The sequence below is a fragment of the Bufo gargarizans genome, chromosome 2 (genome assembly GCF_014858855.1).
Source record: "Bufo gargarizans isolate SCDJY-AF-19 chromosome 2, ASM1485885v1, whole genome shotgun sequence".
Classification (NCBI taxonomy): Eukaryota; Metazoa; Chordata; class Amphibia; order Anura; family Bufonidae; genus Bufo; species Bufo gargarizans.
Genome location: NC_058081.1, coordinates 120958962 through 120973505, shown reverse-complemented (window position 1 = coordinate 120973505; position 14544 = coordinate 120958962).

The following is a 14544-nucleotide window of genomic DNA, read 5'->3' as shown; positions in this document are numbered from 1 at the left end:
ACCAAAATGAGCAGGGGAATGAACACTAGCGACCTCACCAGTATGATCCACCACATGGCATCAAAGCACCCTAATAGGTAGGCCAAATGCCTGGGTCCACAATCAGTGTCTGCGGGTCACACCACTACCTCCTCTTCCCCTGTGTTACGTGCTGGCCAATTCCTTGTCCAAGATGCAGGCCCTGCACCTGGACCTTCGCAAGCACCATCAGCTAACACATCCACTTACGTGTCCCAGCGAAGCGTACAGATGTCCATACCCCAGGCCCTTGAACGAAAGTGCAAATACCCAGCCACCCACCCACAGACCATAGCACTAAATGCGCACCTTTCCAAGTTGCTGGCCCTGGAAATGTTGCCATTTCCGCTTGTGAGGCTTTCCATAGCCTGATGGCGGTGGCCATCCCAGCCACCAATATTTTTCACGGTGTGCAGTCCCAGCCTTACAAATGCATGTGTCCCGTAACATCACCTGTGCCCTGACCAACGCAGTTATTGGGAAGGTCCTCTTAACGACTGACACATGGACAAGTGCTTTTGGCCAGGGATGCTACATTAACCTGACGGCACACTTGGTGAATGTTGTGGCGGCCTGAAGCGAGTCATACCCTGGGATGGCACAGGTCCTATGGACGCTAAGTATTGCTGGAACTACTTCCATCAGGGTTTCCACCACCACCTACGTTAGTGGCTGCAACCCGACCTTCTCCTCCTCCGCCTTCTCCTCCACTTCAACCTCTGAGTTATCATCTTGCAGCACCAGTCAGACATCAGTCAGTAGCTGGAAACAGTGTAGCACTGCAGTGAGGAAGCGGCAACAGCCCCAGCTTAAACTGATCTGCTTAGGTGACAAACAGCACACCGCTGCAGAGCTCTTGCCACTCATCCTACAACCTGGCATAGTTGTGTCTGATTATGGCAGTAACTTGGTGGCGGCTTTGGAACTCGGCAAGCTCACACACATACCATGCCTAGACTACGTGTTCAACCTAGTAGTTCGGCGGTTTCTCAAGATCTACCCCAATTTGCCTGAGCTACTGGTGAAGGTGCGCTGCGTGTGTGCCCAAGTCATCGACAGCTTCCGCCGGTCTAGCAACGCTGCAGCAGCACTTGCAATTGGCAGCTCAGCGACTGTTGTGCGACGTGAGCACACGCTGGAACTCCATGTTCCACATGTTGGCCAAGCTTTGTGAGCAGCAGAGGGCAGTAGTGGAATACCAGCTGCAACATGGTCGTCGCCTTTCCAGTTAGATTTCCCTCTTTACAAGCGACGAGTGGGTATTGATGTCTGTCCTCTTTGAGGTTTTACGTAACTTTAAGGAATCAACACAGATGGTGAGCAGCGATTACAATATTATCAGCATAACTATCCCACTTCTGTGTCTACTGAAACGCTCGCTGCTCACAATTAAGGTGGACGCTTTGCTTGTGGAAGAGGTGGAAATGGGGGAAGATATTACACAGGGTGATAGCGAGACCACCCTCAGTTCGTCTTCTCAGTGCAAATTGGATGATGAGGAGGAGGAGCAGGAGACAGTTCCATGTAGGTTTTATTCCATCTGTTCAGCGTGGATGGGTAGAAGAGGAGGAAGAGGATGAGGAGATTGAGTGTCATCCACCTGATGAGGACAGCAAAGTCTTTTCTGTAATGGAGTCTGGCACACATGGCCAACTTTATGTTATGCTGCCTTTCCCGTAGGCCAACACCGATTACTGGTTGTTCACCCTTTTTGACCCCCGCTACATAGAGAACTTCTCATCTCTCATTACTGTGGTGGAGAGGACGAGAAAAATGTTGCAATACCAGAAGGTCCTTGTGGAAAAATTGCTCCACTCTCCGAGACCTGGGACAGTTTTCTGACACCCAGCCAGCACCCTCAACCTGATGCGCGGCCTAGTGTCACAAGGAAGGAAACATTTTGGAAGATGGTATACGTAGCAGACCGTGTCAGTGTCCTCAGTGATCCCTCTGTGCCTTACAGCTATTGGATGTCCAAGCTAGACACGTGGCACGAACTGGCACTCTAAGCCTTGGAGGTGCTGGTCTGTCCCGCTGCCAGCGTTTTATCAGAGCTGGTATTGCTTCTGGAGGCATAATAACTGATAAGCGCATCCAATGTAAAAATAAATTTATCACCAGTCTGCAAAAATGCTGTGCTGCAGGTCCGAGAAGTGTTGTGGGGTCAATCACGCTTTAAGCAGATATAAATATAGAGTTCGGACCGCGCATGTCATCAAGGCCAGTATACAAACGTTTTTTTCTTTCTTCCTTCTCCTTTTTGAAAGAGAATCGGGGGCTGCAAATATCCTTTATATGGATATCCTGCAACTAATAAAAGTTAAGATAGTGTAAGTCCGTACGGCTATTTAACCTGCACTGCACAGATTATACTTACACAGCGCTATGTAAGCCAAGGCGTGTATGTGATATCCTCCGTAGCTGGTTGAATTTGTTCTGACGGAGATCCACGTTCACATGCAGTCACGCAGGGTCTAACCACGGACTTAATTCAGATATACCCCAGGTAAATCTACCTGGGGTATATCTGAATTAAGTCCGTGGTTAGACCCTGCGTGACTGCATGTGAACGTGGATCTCCGTCAGAACAAATTCAACCAGCTACGGAGGATATCACATACACGCCTTGGCTTACATAGCGCTGTGTAAGTATAATCTGTGCAGTGCAGGTTAAATAGCCGTACGGACTTACACTATCTTAACTTTTATTAGTTGCAGGATATCCATATAAAGGATATTTGCAGCCCCCGGTTCTAGGAAGGAAGGATGTGAAATGTGTAAACAATACAGTATTTATTCCATTTCATTGGATTGCATGTGGTTAGCATCATGCTGTGATTCAGTTTAGAGTCTATATGAATGGTACCTATTTTTCTATAAATATCAGAGTACTGCTGGTCTAAATGGATATAATGAAATCTTCATTACTTGCACACAAAAATTAACACATAGAATTGACACCAAATTTGGGATTTTTTTGTTCAAAATGTCCTGCAGAGAGACAGAACAAGGATTACATAGGAGACCTTGTATACATTATACTGAGATTAGCTCGAAATAGAGTCAAACAGTGAATTTCCAATCATGGTAAAGCTAAAGTTCAGCTTCCAGTTACAGGTCTTTAGGGCATGCTAGGAGCTGTACTGGAGAGCCACTGATTGGAGACCATTGCCTTACAAAAAGTGGAATCACATCATTTGTTACGTCCTTTCAATTATTGTAAAGCTTTGCCTACAAAAGGCAACATCACTTCAAAAGTAGGGGGCCACTGGGGAAACACAAAATCAAGGTTTCTTATCTAGTATCCTTGATGTGTAATTCAACATTTGGGTCTCTCGCAAATTAATTTGATTGAACTAAAAAAGGTCCATAGAGACCACAGTATTTTCTATTTGTTTGAGTCCTAAAAACTGGTATCTATGATTATAGAAGTTTATACCTTCAACTGTTACCTGACCTCTCCAGGAAAACTCTCAGAACATTTGCATTTGGGGGATTCAGGTCAAGCTATAAGTAGCAGTGGTAAGTCAAAATCAGCTGTTCTAGTTTTAGAAATATGACAAAGCTACTTAAATAAATGGCTAAACATCTCAAGGTATCTAGGTTATTTTGACTTACCACTGCTTTGTTTGCCTTGTAGGCTTCAGCTTTACTATCTAGTATTTATTTGTATGGAACAATTTCACAGTTTAGTGGAATATAGCATTTTTCATAGAATGAAATATTTGATATGCACTGTATTTACAAGCATATTAAAATGTTAAAAAGGATGGTTTATTAACTTATGTCCCATTAAAGAGTGCAGCTATTCTTCAGCTTTGTGGTCTTCAGGAAACCTAGACCTGCCCCTCCACTACTTGTACCCTTTTTCAGTGTGCATTCTACAAAGACTATGGTCTACAAACATGCAGTTATTTCTGGATTTTGTGGGGGACAATATTCAACTAATAATAATAAAACATTATACGATATATAGTGAATTGTGCAGAAGGAATCTTTCCATTAAATACATAAACATATCCCATATCTTTCTTTTATCTATTGACTGAGACTTCTAAGGTTCATTTCAGTGTTTTTATTTAAACTGACACGGTATGTTCTGAATCTCTATAGTCATTGAATAATTATGCAAATATTCTACCTCTGTGGCTATATTCAATATAAATATCCCAAGTACCATGACAGTGAGTGGCAGCTGAGAAACATCATTTGCATGTCTGCTCCTGATTTCCTATTCGAAAACAGATGGTATCATTTAACTGATATTTTATTAAAAAGAAGGATGTCTTTACAATTTTATTATTTGTTTTTGACAGCAGGGAGATGGACTTATCAGCTGCAGTTTATCTATACTTTCCAAAATGGGTATGTGTACCGTCACTAGTGAAGAAAATGGCTGTCTGTCCTGCAATTTCCCTCTCCTCATGAAGAAATGATTGGGACTCAAATCCCTATATTTCCAAAATCATGATTTAATATTGCATTACATTTTATTGTAGATCTATGAATGCTCAAACATAAAGAAGATGGTAATTTTATTTTATTTTTTATAAAAATGAGATGGAACCCACCAAACAAAAAGATTCAAATCAATACAATTGTGCAAATGGCAGCTGCTGTGTTTCAGTTTGTTTCTGTGTGTAGAGCTTCTGTCTGCCTACTTATTGCACATCATGCACATACTGTACCTTACAAAATACAGGACCCTTCTTGGTGGAGCCCGGAAACTGTATTTTGGCGCCGTAGGCTGATAAGGCAAATTGTGCCCCCCAATGCATGAAGTCAATTCAGATACTCACACTATTCTGCCTATGCCACGCAATGACACCAACAACTGTGATATAACCCCCTCTCACTGATGCAATACTGGCAGATTCAATTGTTCTCAAGAAAGGAGGAGGATGGGGAAATAAAAATCCACCCTGTATGACCTTTTTCTCTTAGTACATATATAAGTGACAAACCAAAGCGTAATGCATTAATAAGGCACCAGAGCAAAGCTTACAGTATATTTACCTCTGTGGAGAAAGAAATCTTTCCACTACCATTGTAATAACTAAAATAGATGCATTAAAACATTTTAATACATTTTTGCAAACACATGTACACTTTAACTTACATGCACACACAGCAGTATGCTTTTACATACACACACAGTGTAACTCAGAGCAGCACATCTTACAGAAGCATAGGCACAGTGTAACAGCGGTGGCTGTGCGCCACTATTCCCCTGCTTACCGCCGTGGTTCCAGTGCCGTGTTCAGCAGTGCTCTGCGGCCAGTGCTTCCCATTTCACCGCTGTAGTCCTAGGCCTTGTCTGTGTGGGTGCTGTTGTTCTGGATCCAGTCCACAGTTTGCTCTCAGCCCTGGCCACAGCATGCTTGCTGTTTGTTCCTGCTGCACATCCTTAAGGACCGACGCGTGTCACTTCCTGGGTTTTGTGGCTTAGGTCATGTGACCTCGCTGACCTATCCTAGCCCTCCAGTTTATATATAAGTGGCTCAGCTCCCTTCCCAGATGCCTCAGTGTCAAGGTCCTTGTGCTCTGCTAAGGCTCCTGAAAACTTGTGTTATTGGATTCTGCTACCAGTCTGATCACTGCCTGCTATCCTTGACTCTCCTGTTGCTGAGCCGGATTGCCTGACCTGTACCCGTGCTGCCTGTCCTGACCTTTCACCTGTCTGACTACGCCTCTGCCTCATTCTTCGGTCCTGCACTGTTGCTCTTGGTAACAACTCCGCCTGCCTGACTCCGCCTGTACTTCTGCTACCTTTCCCTGGTACCTCCTGGTCCACCTGGACCAGCTGCCTTGTGTGCCTATTCTCCTCAAGAGGTAGTGACCTGGTGTTCCCCTCAGGAAAGTCTATCTCCACCATCAGGGGTACTATGAAGAATCGAGGGGTTCACTTAGACAATGCCCTTAGAGGAAGTAGCAATATAAAGAAATCCGCAGCACTAGTCAGATAATCGTGAATAAAATGGATTTATTCCATAAAGCAGCAAGGAAATTTCCTTGCTGCTTTATGGAATAAATCCATTTTATTCACGATTATCTGACGAGTGCTGCGGATTTCTTTATATTGCTATTTGATGGTGGATCATCGGCCAGGATCCCGATCTGCGGGCACCAACATCTCCGTGACTAAGGTATCATATATGGACTTTCCAAATTGGTTGTTTTTTGGACATAGGAGTGCTGCCAGACCTATCTATATTCTTAGAGGAAGTAGGACACGTGCTACAGTGGGTTCACACCAGCTGGTTCATGACACACAGCATATACACACACAAAAATACATATACACTCAGGGCCAGCTAGTCACCATGGAGAGTTCAGCCTCAGTGGAGGACCATAGGTGGCAGTCAGATGTAACCAACGTTGAATCAGATACCTGAGGCAGATGACTTAGAAATATACATCAGATAGATAGATAGATAGATAGATAGATAGATAGAGTATATAGTGTAACGGGATTAGCTCACGGGACCGCCGTCTCCTGGGATAGACGGGCGCTTTAGGCACATAAAAGACAGTCCAGTCCAAGCAAGTATGGTGCAACTGGCCTCAGCCAGTTTTATTGACTTTTGCAGAAAGATCAATATTAAACAAAACAGTTCAAAACAAATGAAATACCTGGCCGTCTGGCCACTACGACTAAACAGGCAGTAGTCCCTAACTACATGGAACTGAGCCTTATGCCCAGCTCCATCAACAAACACGCAGTTGTTTTACTCACACAGCAGGGTTCTTCCCAGGAGCAGAGAGAGCAGCTAGTGAGCTGTTTGCCCTTTTATAGCACACTCAGGTTCCAAGGTGATTAGCCACAGTTACCTGAATACCTGGAGTGGCTAATTGGAGCAGGGACCCACCCATCTCTCCCTGCTCCAAGCAGCCAGGCCCTTCTAACCAGGTTTTTAACAAAACCCTTGCAAAGAGAAAACCTAGTTTTCCTTGCTGTCAATTCCCTGGCTGCTTTTTAGAACGTATAAGACAGGAACCTAGGTGAAATGTAGACTCCTTCTACCACTTTCCCCCTGGTCCTGTCACATATCCTCCCCCCCTGTTTCGACCTTGGGGTAGGAACACTCTGTGCCCTTAAACAGTACATCCTGGACAGGGCATCGGCATTTCCCAGCTGACGCCCGGGCCTATGCTCAACTGTAAAACTATAATCTTGAAGAGACAAGAACCATCGGGTCACTCGCCTGTTTTTCTCACGGTTTTGGCACATCCATTTAAGGGGGGCATGGTCAGTTACCAGTTTGAATGTTCTCCCTACCAAATAATACCTGAGAGCTTCTACGGCCCACTTAATTGCCAAACACTCCTTTTCTACAATGGAGTATTTCTTTTCATGTTCATTTAACTTTTTACTCAGGTACACTACTGGATGCTCTTCCCCAGCCCTTACTTGCGACAACACAGCCCCTATACCAACATCCGAGGCATCTGTTTGCACAATGAACTCCTTTTTAAAATCTGGTGTGACTAACACTGGGTGGGCACATAGAGCTTGCTTCAGGTTCTGAAAGGCTTGTTCCGCCTCCGTGGTCCATTTGACCATGGTTGAATCCTTCCCTTTTGTAAGGTCTGTTAAAGGGCTCGCAATGCTGGCAAAATTTTCAATAAAACGCCTATAATAACCCGTTAAACCTAGGAAAGCTCTGACTTGTTTTTTGTTCAAAGGCCTTGGCCAGCTCTGGATGGCTTCCACTTTGTTTATTTGAGGTTTTATAACTCCTCGCCCAATTGTGTACCCCAAGTACTTTGCCTCTTCTTGCCCAATGGCACATTTTTTGGGATTCGCTGTCAAACCCGCTTCCCTAATAGAATTCAGGACGGCTTCTACCCTGGGTAGATGACTTCCCCAATCCGTGCTATGGATTATCACATCGTCTAAATAGGCAGCTGCGTATCTACGATGTGGTCTTAAAATTTTGTCCATCATCCTCTGGAATGTGGCCGGGGCCCCATGCAAACCAAAGGGAAGGACTACATACTGAAAATGGCCACCAGGGACACTAAAAGCTGTTTTTTCTTTGGCCCCTTCAGTCAACGGTACTTGCCAATAACCTTTTGTAAGATCTAATGTGGTAAAGAACCTAGCATTACCAAGCCTATCAATCAGCTCATCCACTCGAGGCATTGGGTACGCATCAAACTTTGAGACAGTGTTCAGTTTCCTGAAGTCATTACAAAAACGTATGGTGCCATCTGGTTTGGGGACCAAGACTACAGGACTAGACCAGTCACTATGGGACTCCTCTATAACCCCTAACTGAAGCATTGTTTGGACTTCTTGGGAGACAGCTTTACGTCTAGCCTCAGGTATTCTATAAGGCTTTTGGTTGACTCTGACCCCTGGTTCGGTTACAATATCATGTTTAATTATATCTGTTCGACCAGGTATCTCAGAAAAGACATCTTTATTTTTCTGTACAAACTCCTTAGCCTCTTGGGTTTGAGATCCTGACAAAGTGTCTGCAATTTTTACCTCTGGTATCTCAACGCTACATCCCGTTTTCCCACTGCTGTAAGCTGCTAACACCTCTCGGTCCTTCCAGGGTTTGATTAGGTTCACATGATAAATTTGGTAGGGCTTACGTCTACCTGGTTGGTGAACCCGGTAATTCACCTCTCCGACCTTCTCAACTATTTCATAAGGTCCTTGCCATTTGGCCAAAAATTTACTTTCTACGGTGGGGACAAGGATTAATACCCTATCCCCAGGGTTGAAATTTCTTACTTTAGCCGACCTGTTGTAAACCCGGGACTGACTCTCCTGGGCCTGCAGCAAGTGTTCTTTTACAATGGGCATTACTTTTTCAATCCTTTCCTGCATTTGGGACAAGTGTTCAATCACACTTTTGTAGGGTGTAGCCTCACTCTCCCAGGTCTCTTTGGCAATATCCAAAAGACCCCGAGGGTGCCGACCATACACTAGCTCGAAGGGAGAAAATCCAGTAGATGCTTGAGGCACCTCCCGTACAGAAAACATAAGATATGGTAAAAGACAATCCCAGTCTTTCCCAGCCTGTGCCACTACTTTTCTGAGCATCCCTTTTAAGGTTTTGTTGAATCTTTCGACTAGTCCATCCGTTTGGGGGTGATAAACGGAGGTACGCAAGTGAGTTATTTTTAACAGTTTACACAACTCTTTTGTAACCTTTGACATAAAGGGCGTCCCCTGGTCAGTGAGTACTTCTTTGGGTATGCCCACTCTAGTGAACATCTGGAACAACTCCTTGGCTATCACTTTTGCAGAGGCTTTCCTTAGAGGTATTGCTTCAGGATAGCGGGTAGCATAATCAAGGACAACCAAAATGTGTTGGTGACCTCTGGCAGACTTAACAAGAGGTCCCACCAAATCCATTGCAATCCTCTCAAAGGGAGTTTCAATAATCGGGAGTGGCACTAACGGACTCCTAAAGGTCGCTACCGGGTTGTGTAATTGACACTCTGGGCATGAATCACAGTATTCTTTTATCTCTTTATGTACCCCGGGCCAATAAAACCTCTGCAAAATCCGGTCTTTGGTTTTTTCATAAGCCAAGTGCCCTCCTAGCACATGTGAATGGGCTAGATCCATCACCCTCTGGCGATGCAATTTTGGGACCACCAGTTGCTCCACAACTTGTCCATTTTGCTTATCATCAACTCTATATAACAGTTCATTCTCTATAGAAAAATGGGGAAATATTTTCTCTACCCCAGTTTCTTGAGGCACCCCATTGACTATTTTCACACTTTGCCATGCGTGGGTTAATGTAGGGTCCCTGAGTTGAGCTGTCCCAAAGTTATCATTGGAGACTGGCAAGTCAGGGAGACCAATTTCCGGAACATCATCAGTATCACCTGCAAGCACTGCTAAGGGAAAGTTCTCTGTTTCACTCTGGGTCACCCCTACTGTTTGCACATTTTCAGGTTCAGCCAGGGGAATGGGATCTACAGCAGACCCACTTAAACACTTATCAAGCATATTCCACATTTGCCAAAACAGAGGAAAATCACACCCCACAATGACAGTATGCAATAGACTATTTACAACCCCCACTTCATGGGTTACTTTCCCGCACGGGGTTTCAAAAGAGACTATAGCAGTGGGGTACTCTTTTGTATCCCCATGTATGCAGATGACCCCCATCTGTCTCTTTTGCAGCTTCCTAGTGTCCACCAGGCTACCATGCACAAGAGTCACTAGACTACCAGAGTCCAACAGAGCTTGAACTGAGTGTCCTTCAATCACCAAGCTGCAAGTTTGTCGCTCCATGTCTGGGGTTGGCAAGGCAGAGTAGGCAGGTCCCGCAAACAATGACCTCCTCCGCCCACTGTCACATTCCATAGGCTCATCAGCCAAAGGACAGTTGGCAGCCACGTGGCCCAGTCCTTGACATCGCCAGCAAACAATGTTTTTGACCGCCCAAGGCTGTCTAGGGCTAGCTGGCTTAAGAGGTCTGGCTAATAGATCAGTCTTAGTTCCTACTTTACGGCCCTCCCTCGCCCCCTTTAGATTAGGAACAGTCTTACCGCAATCAGTAGACTTCTGGCTCCCTGGAGCCGGCCAAGTAGGAGAGAGGTCTTGGAGATACTCCTCGGTGTTCAGATACCGCTCCACTAGGGCGACGAGCTGATCCACATCCCTGGGGTCCGCTTGTCCCACACAGCGCTGTATCCGAACTGGTAGAGCACGAACAAACCGGTCCAGGACCACTCTTTCCACCACCTGAGTGGCTGTAGATACCTCTGGCTGTAGCCATTTTTTTGCCAGGTGAAAAAGATCATACATTTGCGACCTCGCAGGTTTATCCAATTGGAAAGTCCAGTTGTGCACTCGCTGGGCTCTGACCGCAGATGTTACCCCTAAGCGAGCGAGAATTTCTGCTTTCAGTTTTGGGTACTGTCTGGCATCCTGCTCAGTCAAATCATAGTAGGCTTTCTGTGGCTCCCCACTCAGAAATGGAGCAAGGGTGTCTACCCACTGTTCTGCTGGCAATTTCTCTCTTTCAGCGGCTCTTTCAAAAATGGTGAGGTAGGTCTCCACATCATCCCCTGCTACCATTTTTTGAAGGGAAGCTTGCACTCTCCTCCCCACACAGATGGATTCCTCCTGGACATGCGGCCTTTCAGCCAGCACCGCTATCTGCTCCACCAGACTTTTATTAAGCGATTGCTGTTCTCTGAAACCAGTTTGTGTAGTCTCCATGAACAACCGATTGGTTTCCTGCTGGTTAGCATTCGCCTTTTGAAGCTGTATGTTAGCCTGGATCAGCTGTTTCAGCACTTCCTCCATATCTGCACTGTTTGTTTTTTTCAGAACAGCAGACTTAACCCAGGACATAAAACTTGCTGGATTTTTTGTGCCAGCGCAGCCTCCACCATATGTAACGGGATTAGCTCACGGGACCGCCGTCTCCTGGGATAGACGGGCGCTTTAGGCACATAAAAGACAGTCCAGTCCAAGCAAGTATGGTGCAACTGGCCTCAGCCAGTTTTATTGACTTTTGCAGAAAGATCAATATTAAACAAAACAGTTCAAAACAAATGAAATACCTGGCCGTCTGGCCACTACGACTAAACAGGCAGTAGTCCCTAACTACATGGAACTGAGCCTTATGCCCAGCTCCATCAACAAACACGCAGTTGTTTTACTCACACAGCAGGGTTCTTCCCAGGAGCAGAGAGAGCAGCTAGTGAGCTGTTTGCCCTTTTATAGCACACTCAGGTTCCAAGGTGATTAGCCACAGTTACCTGAATACCTGGAGTGGCTAATTGGAGCAGGGACCCACCCATCTCTCCCTGCTCCAAGCAGCCAGGCCCTTCTAACCAGGTTTTTAACAAAACCCTTGCAAAGAGAAAACCTAGTTTTCCTTGCTGTCAATTCCCTGGCTGCTTTTTAGAACGTATAAGACAGGAACCTAGGTGAAATGTAGACTCCTTCTACCACTTTCCCCCTGGTCCTGTCACAATAGATATACTGTATATACAGTAAATGAACGTATTGTGAAAACATGTTCTGTGGAGTGATGAATCTCGCTTTCTACTTGGCAGTCTGATGGACAAGTCTGGGTTTGGTAAATGCCAGGCAGATATTGCCTGCCTGACTGTGTTGTGCCAACTGTAAAGTCTGGTGGAGGAGGAATAATGGTATGGGTTTGTTTTTCAGGGTTTGGCCTAGGCTTTTTTGTTCCAGTGAAGGGAAATCTTAATGCCTCACCATACCAAGACATTCTGGACAATTGTATGCTTCCAAATTTGCAGGAAAAATTTGGGGAACGTACTTTTCTGTTCAAACATGACTATGCCAAAGCAATGTCCATATAGACATGATTGGATGAGTTTGGTGTGGAAACACTTGACTAACCTGCACCTCAACTGCATCAAACACCTTTTGAATGAACGAGATAAGAAATTGAGAGTCAGGCTCTCTCATCCACCATCAGTGTCTGACCTCACAAATGTTCTTCTGGATGAAAGGGCATAAAATCCTACAAACACAATCCAAAGTCTTGTAAAAAAAAAAATGCTTCTTAGAGTGTTTTATTTGAAAAGGGGAAGTACTGGGGTACTGTATATAGCAGCGTGCAAACTCTTTCAACAGAGCCAGGGATCATGCACAATACTGAATCCAGATCCCGGCCGTGTGCATGATGCCATTTTCATTTTTAGTTCAATAGAAATGTCCTATACTTTTCCGCAAAAGGGTTAACATGTTCTGTCTTTCTTGTGGGGCTGCGGAATGGATACGTGGATGCAGACAGCACACGGTGTTGCTGTCCACATCTTTTGTGACATTATGGAAATGAGTGGGTCTGCGTCTGATCTGCCAAAAATATGGATCGGATGCGGACCAAGCACTCGGTCGTGTGCATGAGCCCTCAGGGAAAGAATATGAATTGCCAATTCAATTTAGGCAATAATATTAAGTTAGTGAATTATCGATGCACTGACTTCTTTCCAAGGCTCCACATGGCTGTGGAAGGTCTTCATTTGTTAGAAGGCTCTCATTAAAACATTTCCACCTGTACTATATACTATATCTTAAAGGGAACCTGTTGTCTTATTTTGGCCTATGTACAGTACCTAATCACATATTGCTTCAGGTCACATCTCACTGAAATATGTGCTTTTTCTAGTAAAAATCTCTGTCTGGCTGTTTTCAAGAAATAATTATTTGAAAATGTACCAAATAGTAGGTAAATGCAGGACATGGAGTCATCGAGGCTTCTCCCTGCAACCGTTGAGTCACTGACACAAACCTGACCATGTTACTTTGAGTCTCACACATCCTCTCTGGAGACGGGATTCTGTTGTGCTTGACAGATGAGCTGCGCAGTGATGTGCTGAAGTCAAGTTTTGTATAACTCAGATCACTGCACATGTCAGAAGAAGCGAGGAGAAAAAGTATCAACTGTAAATTTGCAAAATTTCAGTCATGCCAGCGATGATATTGAGAAGCTAGGCATTCTGTGATTTGGCGACTGCATATTAAATGGATCCAGGGGCGTTGCTAGGTCAAAACATTCGGGGCTTGAGCCCTGGATGTTTTGTCCAGGGCCCCGAATTTTACAGCAGCTGCAGGGCACAGTGTGATACATTAAGGGCTCTTTCACATGAGCGGATGCCGTGTAGGTAATCCGCTGCGTGAAAGAGTGCCAAGCAGAGACATAGAGTATTAACATGATTGATAATGCTCCGTGCCTCTTTGTGGCCTTTTTACTACAAAATCACGATGACAACTTTATCTCACTGTGATTTTGTAGTAAAAAGATCACAGAGGGGCGCGGAGTATTATCAATCACGTTCCTGCTGTACAGAGCGCGTCTTGGCTCTCTTTCACGCAGCGGATTACCCACACGGCATCTGCTCGTGTGAAAGAGCCCTAATACTTCGCAGAGAGAAGGAGACTAGCAATGCTCCTCCCTCTCTTGTGCAACACCTACGCTGATTGGCGGAGCAGCAGTCTTCTCTCAGTGCTGCTGCTCCACCAATCAGAGTCTCCTCCTGCACGCTGACAGAGAGCGCACGGGAAGCGCTGTCACACTATGAGAAAAAACAGCCACAGTGTAAGTTCTACAGCTATGTTCTTGAGAATGTGGTGGTTGGGATGTGTGGGGAGAGGATGTGTGGGGAGGGGATGGGTGAGGGCATCGGCTTTAGGACAGCTACTGCACATTCCAGAGGGAAGGTTGTGGACACAATGCAGGCTACACTCACTTTATTTTAGATAGGTGGAGAGAGTGATCCCTACAGGCAAATGTCATTCGCTCCGCCTTCCCTCCATACTAGATTGAAATGATCTTTTAATTACAGTATCTGGGACCAAAAGGCAGCCTAACATTATATTTCTATTACGTCTAATAAATATATACAGTAATGTAAAGCTGCTTTGTGGATCCCGATAATTCCAAGATCACTCCAATAATTTATGGAGGGGGACTGGAGTAAATGACTCTGTCTACAAGCATGACTTTATCTACAAGCATACCCCCAAAAAAAGATCCACCATGAAATACCAGATCTAATGCC